The sequence below is a fragment of the Carassius gibelio genome, chromosome B17, assembly GCF_023724105.1.
Source record: "Carassius gibelio isolate Cgi1373 ecotype wild population from Czech Republic chromosome B17, carGib1.2-hapl.c, whole genome shotgun sequence".
Lineage (NCBI taxonomy): Eukaryota > Metazoa > Chordata > Actinopteri > Cypriniformes > Cyprinidae > Carassius > Carassius gibelio.
Genome location: NC_068412.1, coordinates 2,736,327 through 2,744,251, shown reverse-complemented (window position 1 = coordinate 2,744,251; position 7,925 = coordinate 2,736,327). Strand labels below are relative to the sequence as shown.

At 35.8% G+C, this 7,925-nt stretch overlaps 5 non-coding genes across 5 annotated transcripts; all 5 read right to left on the bottom strand.

Annotated features, from left to right (window-relative positions):
* Positions 1-2,365: 2,365 nt before the first annotated feature.
* Positions 2,366-2,484, bottom strand: LOC127976817 (5S ribosomal RNA). Its single transcript, XR_008157940.1, has one exon. It is a non-coding gene; the product is annotated as a 5S ribosomal RNA (ribosomal RNA).
* A 1,204-nt stretch (positions 2,485-3,688) lies between these two features.
* On the bottom strand, positions 3,689-3,807 carry LOC127976902 (5S ribosomal RNA). The gene has a single exon (XR_008158021.1). It is a non-coding gene; the product is annotated as a 5S ribosomal RNA (ribosomal RNA).
* A 1,200-nt stretch (positions 3,808-5,007) lies between these two features.
* On the bottom strand, positions 5,008-5,126 carry LOC127976890 (5S ribosomal RNA). Its single transcript, XR_008158010.1, has one exon. It is a non-coding gene; the product is annotated as a 5S ribosomal RNA (ribosomal RNA).
* Positions 5,127-6,488: 1,362 nt separating this feature from the next.
* On the bottom strand, positions 6,489-6,607 carry LOC127976879 (5S ribosomal RNA). The gene has a single exon (XR_008157999.1). It is a non-coding gene; the product is annotated as a 5S ribosomal RNA (ribosomal RNA).
* A 1,199-nt stretch (positions 6,608-7,806) lies between these two features.
* Positions 7,807-7,925, bottom strand: LOC127976867 (5S ribosomal RNA). The gene has a single exon (XR_008157988.1). It is a non-coding gene; the product is annotated as a 5S ribosomal RNA (ribosomal RNA).

The following is a 7,925-nucleotide window of genomic DNA, read 5'->3' as shown; positions in this document are numbered from 1 at the left end:
TCTGTCAACCTCTACATTCGGTGCATAAATATTTATAAGCCTAAACAATTCATTGCAAAACATAAATTCAAGCCCTAACAATCTCCCGCTTCCATCTTTATAAATCTGCTAAACATTTTGCACTCTTTCTCTTTTTGTCAAAATGGCCACTCCACAGGCATTCCCGTGACTTACATAAATTTCTCCCTCCCATTTCTTTTTTATATTATCCATAATGTCACCTGTCCAGTGCGTCTCTTGTAAACATAGCACATCAGCTTTTAACGATCTCTTCACCCTCTCAAACTTATTCATGTCTCTTAACCCATTACTGTTTAAACTCGCAATCTGCAAAACACCCCAAATTATGATTATAAAAAAATAAAAATAACATGCCCCGGTTGTATACACAGACGGCAAAACTTGACTAGTCGATCGTGTATAACCCTGAAGTCTTCAGTCCCACTGAGCGTTTCAAACTTCGTTGAGTAAGGCAAAGATTGACGACATTGTTGAACTTAACTTTTAAAAACCTTGTCCCATCTGCAATGTCAGTTCCTGGCCACATTCTCCTCTTTATTTTAGAGGCTGCTGTTACTCCCCAATCCTTTAGTTTGTTCAATATTTCCTCGTCCTGAATGAACATGGGCAGTCCTAAAAAAGAAACGACCATCTCCAAGCAATCCACTTCTTTTACCATAACACAACTTTTTTTCATCATCAAACCATCCACATTTTCTATTTTGCTCTCACATCCTCCATTGTTAATTCATACTCTTTTGGAGACTTATATCTACAACCAATAACTCCTCTGCACTCTTCTTTCACGGTCTTCAACAGTTCCATCATTGTGATTCTGTCCTCCCCTTCCATCTCCACCAACACCGTCAGTTCTTTATCATAACTGTGCTCCTGACCTCTTGTGTCCCACATGTTTCGGTCTCTTTCCTTATCCAATTGTCCAGCCATTTCTCCTCCTTTGCTACTAGAAGTGTTTATGTGAAGTGTGAAGTTTATAGAAGTGATTTAGACGACCCCAAACTGTACGCACTGTTTTGCAACAATTCTTTCAAACAATTCAAAAGAACAAAATCTCCAACTCCACACAAGCAAACACACTCCTTCTCCCTCCTTGCTTCTCTTGCTGTTCCACTTCCTGTCACTGCTAAGAGCTCAGGGTGGTATGGCGTAAGCAAGTACAACACTCAAGAGCGAGCTATTTAAAGAAGACACACCGGCAGGCCAAAGAGAAACAGACCCTTTTCCACTCAAGAGTTTTCAAGTCTTTTAAAAGTCTTCTCTCTTTTTTAAATAGGAACTAAATTGAGGGAAATAAATAAGTAACAAAAAAATACACATTTTAATAAATACATACATTCAAAAGTCAATGTCGCGGTGACGCACTTTGTGTGGAAGTAATTGGGGGCCTATTTTTAACTTTATCATCAGGAATGTCATCTGGTTCAAATAAAACAAAACCAAACCAAAAATAAAATAAAAATAAAAGTCAACACATATTGTGGTTAGGCACTTTGAATGTAATTTGGGGTGAATTTAGTGATTTATAAACAGAAATTTCAAACATGGTTAAATTAAATTAAAACAAAATGTTTAAATGTATTAATAAAATTAATATCAATGAATACAATCAATATTGCGTTGAAGCACTTTGACTGGAAGTAAATAGGGGCCTATTTTTGAACTTTAAAATCAGAAATGTCACCTGGTTAAAATAAAATGAAATAAAATAAAATATTGTGGTGATGAACTTTGAGTGCAGGTAATTTGTCGTGAATTTAGTTATTTTAAAACAGAAAGCGCATGCCTATATGTTTTACTAAAATGAATAAATATTTGCTGTCGAGTTTAATGCTTTTTTTTTTTTTTAGATGAAAAACTCTTGTCCTGTTTCCAAGTACTGAAAAAGTGCCAAAAAAGCTGAAATATTTAATTTGTTTACTTGCAAATCATTTGATCACACACCAACATCAGTGAAACATGAACATGAGACTGTGTTTGATTTTTTTGAACAACTAACTTTAAATCTAAGAGGGTACATCTCCTGTGTAGTTTGCCACTAAGGGGTACGGATGACAATCAAATTTGGGAAGCTCTGTCTCAAGCTGAAGAGAGGAGCGTCATTTCCAAAAGAGCACGCAGCGCTCAAGAGTTTGTAGTAGAGAGAGAAAAGGCCTGTCTATCGCCTCCTGCAGGAGAAAGGAAGAATGACGACGCTGAGCTGTCCTTTGTCATACTGCAAGCAGAAAGATGGCACAGAGAAGGAAAACACACAAAAAACAAGAAGCAGCAAATCCATTTAGAAGTGTAAAGGAACTAGAATGAAAGCTGAGCCTTGGACAAGCGTGTTAGCTGAAGGAAAAGCAAAAGCTTACAGCACCTGGTATTCCCAGGCGGTCTCCCATCCAAGTACTAACCAGGCCCGACCCTGCTTAGCTTCCGAGATCAGACGAGATCGGGCGTGCTCAGGGTGGTATGGCCGTAAGCGAGTACAACACTCAAGAGCGAGCTATTTAAAGAAGACACACCGGCAGGCCAAAGAGAAACAGACCCTTTTCCACTCAAGTGTTTTCAAGTCTTTTAAAAGTCTTCTCTCTTTTCTAAATAGGAACTAAATTAAGGGAAAGAAATAAGCAACAATAAAAATATACATTTTAATAAATACATACATTCAAAAGTCAATGTCGCGGTGATGCACTTTGTGTGGAAGTAATTGGGGGCGTATTTTTTACTTTATCATCAGGAATGTCATCTGGTTCATATAAAACAAAACCAAACCAAAAATAAAATAAAAAATAAAAGTAAACAAATATTGCAGTTAGGCACTTTAAATTCAATGTAATTTGGGGTGAATTTAGTGATTTATAAACAGAAATTTCAAACATGGTTAAATTAAATTAAATTAAAACAAAATGTTTAAATGAATTAAGAAAATTAATGTCAATGAAAACAATATTGCGTTGAAGCACTATGGCTGGAAGTAAATAGGGGCCTATTTTTGAACTTTAAAATCAGAAATGTCATCTGGTTAAAATAAAATAAAATAAAATAAAATATTGTGGTGATGAACTTTGAGTGCAGGTAATTTGTGGTGAATTTAGTGATTTTAAAACAGAAAGGGTATGCCTATATGTTTTACTAAAATTAATAAATATTTGCTGTCGAGTTTAATGCTTTTTTTTTTTTAGATGAAAAACTCTTGTCCTGTTTCCAAGTACTGAAAACGTGCCAAAAAAGCTGAAATATTTAATTTCTTTACTTGCAAATCATTTGATCACACACCAGCATCAGTGAAACGAGAATGCGTTTTTTTTTTTTGTTTTTTTTTTTGAAAAACTAACTTTAAATCTAAGAGGGTACATCTCCTGTGTAGTTTGCCACTAAGGGGTATGGATAACAATCAAATTTGGGAAGCTCTGTCTCAAGCTGAAGATAGGAGCTTCATTTCCAAAAGAGCATGCGGTACTCAAGAGTTTGTAGTAGAGAGAGAAAAGGCCTGTCTATCGCCTCCTGCAGGAGAAAGGAAGAATGACGACGCTGAGCTGTCCTTTGTCATACTGCAAGCAGAAAGATGGCACAGAGAAGGAAAAAACACACAAAAAACAAGAAGCAGCAAATCTATTTAGAAGTGGAAAGGAACTAGAATAAAAGCTGAGCCTTGGACAAGCGTGTTAGCTGAAGGAAAAGCAAAAGCTTACAGCACCTGGTATTCCCAGGCGGTCTCCCATCCAAGTACTAACCAGGCCCGACCCTGCTTAGCTTCCGAGATCAGACGAGATCGGGCGTGCTCAGGGTGGTATGGCCGTAAGCGAGTACAACACTCAAGAGCGAGCTATTTAAAGAAGACACACCAGCAGGCCAAAGAGAAACAGACCCTTTTCCACTCAAGAGTTTTCAAGTCTTTTAAAAGTCTTCTCTCTTTTATTAATATGAACTAAATTTAGGGAAAGAAATAAGTAACAAAAAAAATACACATTTTAATAAATACATACATTCAAAAGTCAATGTCGCGGTGACGCACTTTGTGTGGAAGTAATTGGGGGCGTATTTTTAACTTTATCATCAGGAATGTCATCTGGTTCAAATAAAACCAAACCAAACCAAAAATAAAATAAAAGTAAACAAATATTGCGGATAGGCACTTTAAATTCAATGTAATTTGGGGTGAATTTAGGGATTTAAAAACAGAAATTTCAAACATGGTTAAATTAAATTAAATTAAAACAAAATGTTTAAATTAATTAATAAAATTAATGTCAATTAATACAATCAATATTGCGTTGAAGCACTTTGGCTGGAAGTAAATAGGGGCCTATTTTTGAACTTTAAAATCAGAAATGTAAGCTGGTTAAAATAAAATAAAATAAAATAAAATATTGTGGTGATGAACTTTGAGTGCAGGTAATTTGTGGTGAATTTAGTTATTTTAAAACAGAAAGGGCATGCCTATATGTTTTACTAAAATTAATAAATATTTGCTGTCGAGTTTAATGCTTTTTTTTTTTTTTAGATGAAAAACTCTTGTCCTGTTTCCAAGTACTGAAAACGTGCCAAAAAAGCTGAAATATTTAATTTGTTTACTTGCAAATCATTTGATCACACACCAACATCATTGAAACATGAACATGAGAATGCGTTTTTTTTTTTTTGAAAAACTAACTTTAAATCTAAGAGGGTACATCTCCTGTGTAGTTTACCACTAAGGGGTACGGATGACAATCAAATTTGGGAAGCTCTGTCTCAAGCTGAAGAGAGGAGCGTCATTTCCAAAAGAGCATGCGGTACTCAAGAGTTTGTAGTAGAGAGAGAAAAGGCCTGTCTATCGCCTCCTGCAGGAGAAAGGAAGAATGACGACGCTGAGCTGTCCTTTGTCATACTGCAAGCAGAAAGATGGCACAGAGAAGGAAAAAAACACAAAAAAACAAGAAGCAGCAAATCTATTTAGAAGTGTAAAGGAACTAGAATAAAAGCTGAGCCTTGGACAAGCGTGTTAGCTGAAGGAAAAGCAAAAGCTTACAGCACCTGGTATTCCCAGGCGGTCTCCCATCCAAGTACTAACCAGGCCCGACCCTGCTTAGCTTCCGAGATCGGACGAGATCGGGCGTGCTCAGGGTGGTATGGCCGTAAGCGAGTACAACACTCAAGAGCGAGCTATTTAAAGAAGACACACCGGCAGGCCAAAGAGAAACAGACCCTTTTCCACTCAAGAGTTTTCAAGTCTTTTAAAAGTCTTCTATCTTTTTTTAATATGAACTAAATTAAGGGAAAGAAATAAGCAACAATAAAAATATACATTTTAATAAATACATACATTCAAAAGTCAATGTCGCGGTGACGCACTTCGTGTGGAAGTAATAAGGGGTTTATTTTTAACTTTATCATCACGATTGTCATCTGGTTCAAATAAAACCAAACCAAACAAAAAATAAAATATAAAAATATTGTGGTTAGGCACTTTAAATTTGATGTAATTTGGGGTGACCTTAGTGATTTAAAAACAGAAATGTCTTCTGGTTAAAATTAAATTAAGTTAAATTCTAAATAAATGAATAAAATATTGCGGTGACTCACATTGTGTGGAAGTAATTGGGGCATATTTTTAACTTTATCATCAGAAATGTAATCTGGTTCAAATAAAACCGAACCAAAAATAAAATAAAAAATAAAAGTAAACACATATTGTGGTTAGGCACTTTGAATGTAATTTGGGGTAAATTTACTGATTTAAAAACAGAAATTTCAAACATGGTTAAATTTATTTAAATTAAAACAAAATGTTTAATTGAATTAATAAAATTAATATCAATAAATACAATCAATATTGCGTTTAAGCACTTTGACTGGAAGTAAATAGGGGCCTATTTTTGAACTTTAAAATTAGAAATGTCACCTGGTTAAAATAAAATAAAATATTATGGTGATGGGTGAATTTGGGGTGAATTTGGTGATTTTAAAACAGAAAGGGCATGTCTATATGTTTTCCTAAAATGAATAAATATTTGCTGACGAGTTTTCAAAGTACAGAAAAAGTGCCAAAAAGCTGAAATATTTCATTTGTTTACTTGCAAATCATTTGATCACACACCAACATCAGTGAAACACGAACATCAGAATGTGTTATGTTTTTTTTGAAAAACTAATTTTAAATCTAAGAGGGTACATCTCCTGTGTAGTTTACCACTAAGGGGTACGGATGACAATCAAATTTGGGAAGCTCTGTCTCAAGCTGAAGAGAGGAGCGTCATTTCCAAAAGAGCATGCGGTACTCAAGAGTTTGTAGTAGAGAGAGAAAAGGCCTGTCTATCGCCTCCTGCAGGAGAAAGGAAGAATGACGAGGCTGAGCTGTCCTTTGTCACACCGGAAGCAGAAAGATGGCACAGAGAAGGAAAAAACACACAAAAAACAAGAAGCAGCAAATCTATTTAGAAGTGTAAAGGAACTAGAATGAAAGCTGAGCCTTGGACAAGCGTGTTAGCTGAAGGAAAAGCAAAAGCTTACAGCACCTGGTATTCCCAGGCGGTCTCCCATCCAAGTACTAACCAGGCCCGACCCTGCTTAGCTTCCGAGATCGGACGAGATCGGGCGTGCTCAGGGTGGTATGGCCGTAAGCGAGTACAACACTCAAGAGCGAGCTATTTAAAGAAGACACACCGGCAGGCCAAAGAGAAACAGACCCTTTTCCACTCAAGTGTTTTCAAGGCTTTTAAAAGTCTTCTCTCTTTTATTAATATGAACTAAATTTAGGGAAAGAAATAAGTAACAAAAAAAATACACATTTTAATAAATACATACATTCAAAAGTCAATGTCGCGGTGACGCACTTTGTGTGGAAGTAATTGGGGGCCTATTTTTAACTTTATCATCAGGAATGTCATCTGGTTCAAATAAAACCAAACCAAACCAAAAATAAAATAAAAGTAAACAAATATTGCGGATAGGCACTTTAAATTCAATGTAATTTGGGGTGAATTTAGTGATTTAAAAACAGAAATTTCAAACATGGTTAAATTAAATTAAATTAAAACAAAATGTTTAAATTAATTAATAAAATTAATGTCAATTAATACAATCAATATTGCGTTGAAGCACTTTGGCTGGAAGTAAATAGGGGCCTATTTTTGAACTTTAAAATCAGAAATGTAAGCTGGTTAAAATAAAATAAAATAAAATAAAATATTGTGGTGATGAACTTTGAGTGCAGGTAATTTGTGGTGAATTTAGTGATTTTAAAACAGAAAGGGCATGCCTATATGTTTTACTAAAATGAATAAATATTTGCTGTCGAGTTTAATGCTTTTTTTTTTTTTAGATGAAAAACTCTTGTCCTGTTTCCAAGTACTGAAAACGTGCAAAAAAAGCTGAAATATTTCATTTGTTTACTTGCAAATCATTTGATCACACACCAGCATCATTGAAACATGAACATGAGAATGCGTTTTTTTTTTTTTGAAAAACTAACTTTAAATCTAAGAGGGTACATCTCCTGTGTAGTTTGCCACTAAGGGGTACGGATGACAATCAAATTTGGGAAGCTCTGTCTCAACCTGAAGAGAGGAGCGTCATTTCCAAAAGAGCATGCGGCACTCAAGAGTTTGTAGTAGAGAGAGAAAAGGTCTGTCTATCGCCTCCTGCAGGAGAAAGGAAGAATGACGACGCTGAGCTGTCCTTTGTCATACTGCAAGCAGAAAGATGGCACAGAGAAGGAAAAAAACACAAAAAAACAAGCAGCAGCAAATCCATTTAGAAGTGTAAAGGAACTAGAATGAAAGCTGAGCCTTGGACAAGCGTGTTAGCTGAAGGAAAAGCAAAAGCTTACAGCACCTGGTATTCCCAGGCGGTCTCCCATCCAAGTACTAACCAGGCCCGACCCTGCTTAGCTTCCGAGATCGGACGAGATCGGGCGTGCTCAGGGTGGTATGGCCGTAAGC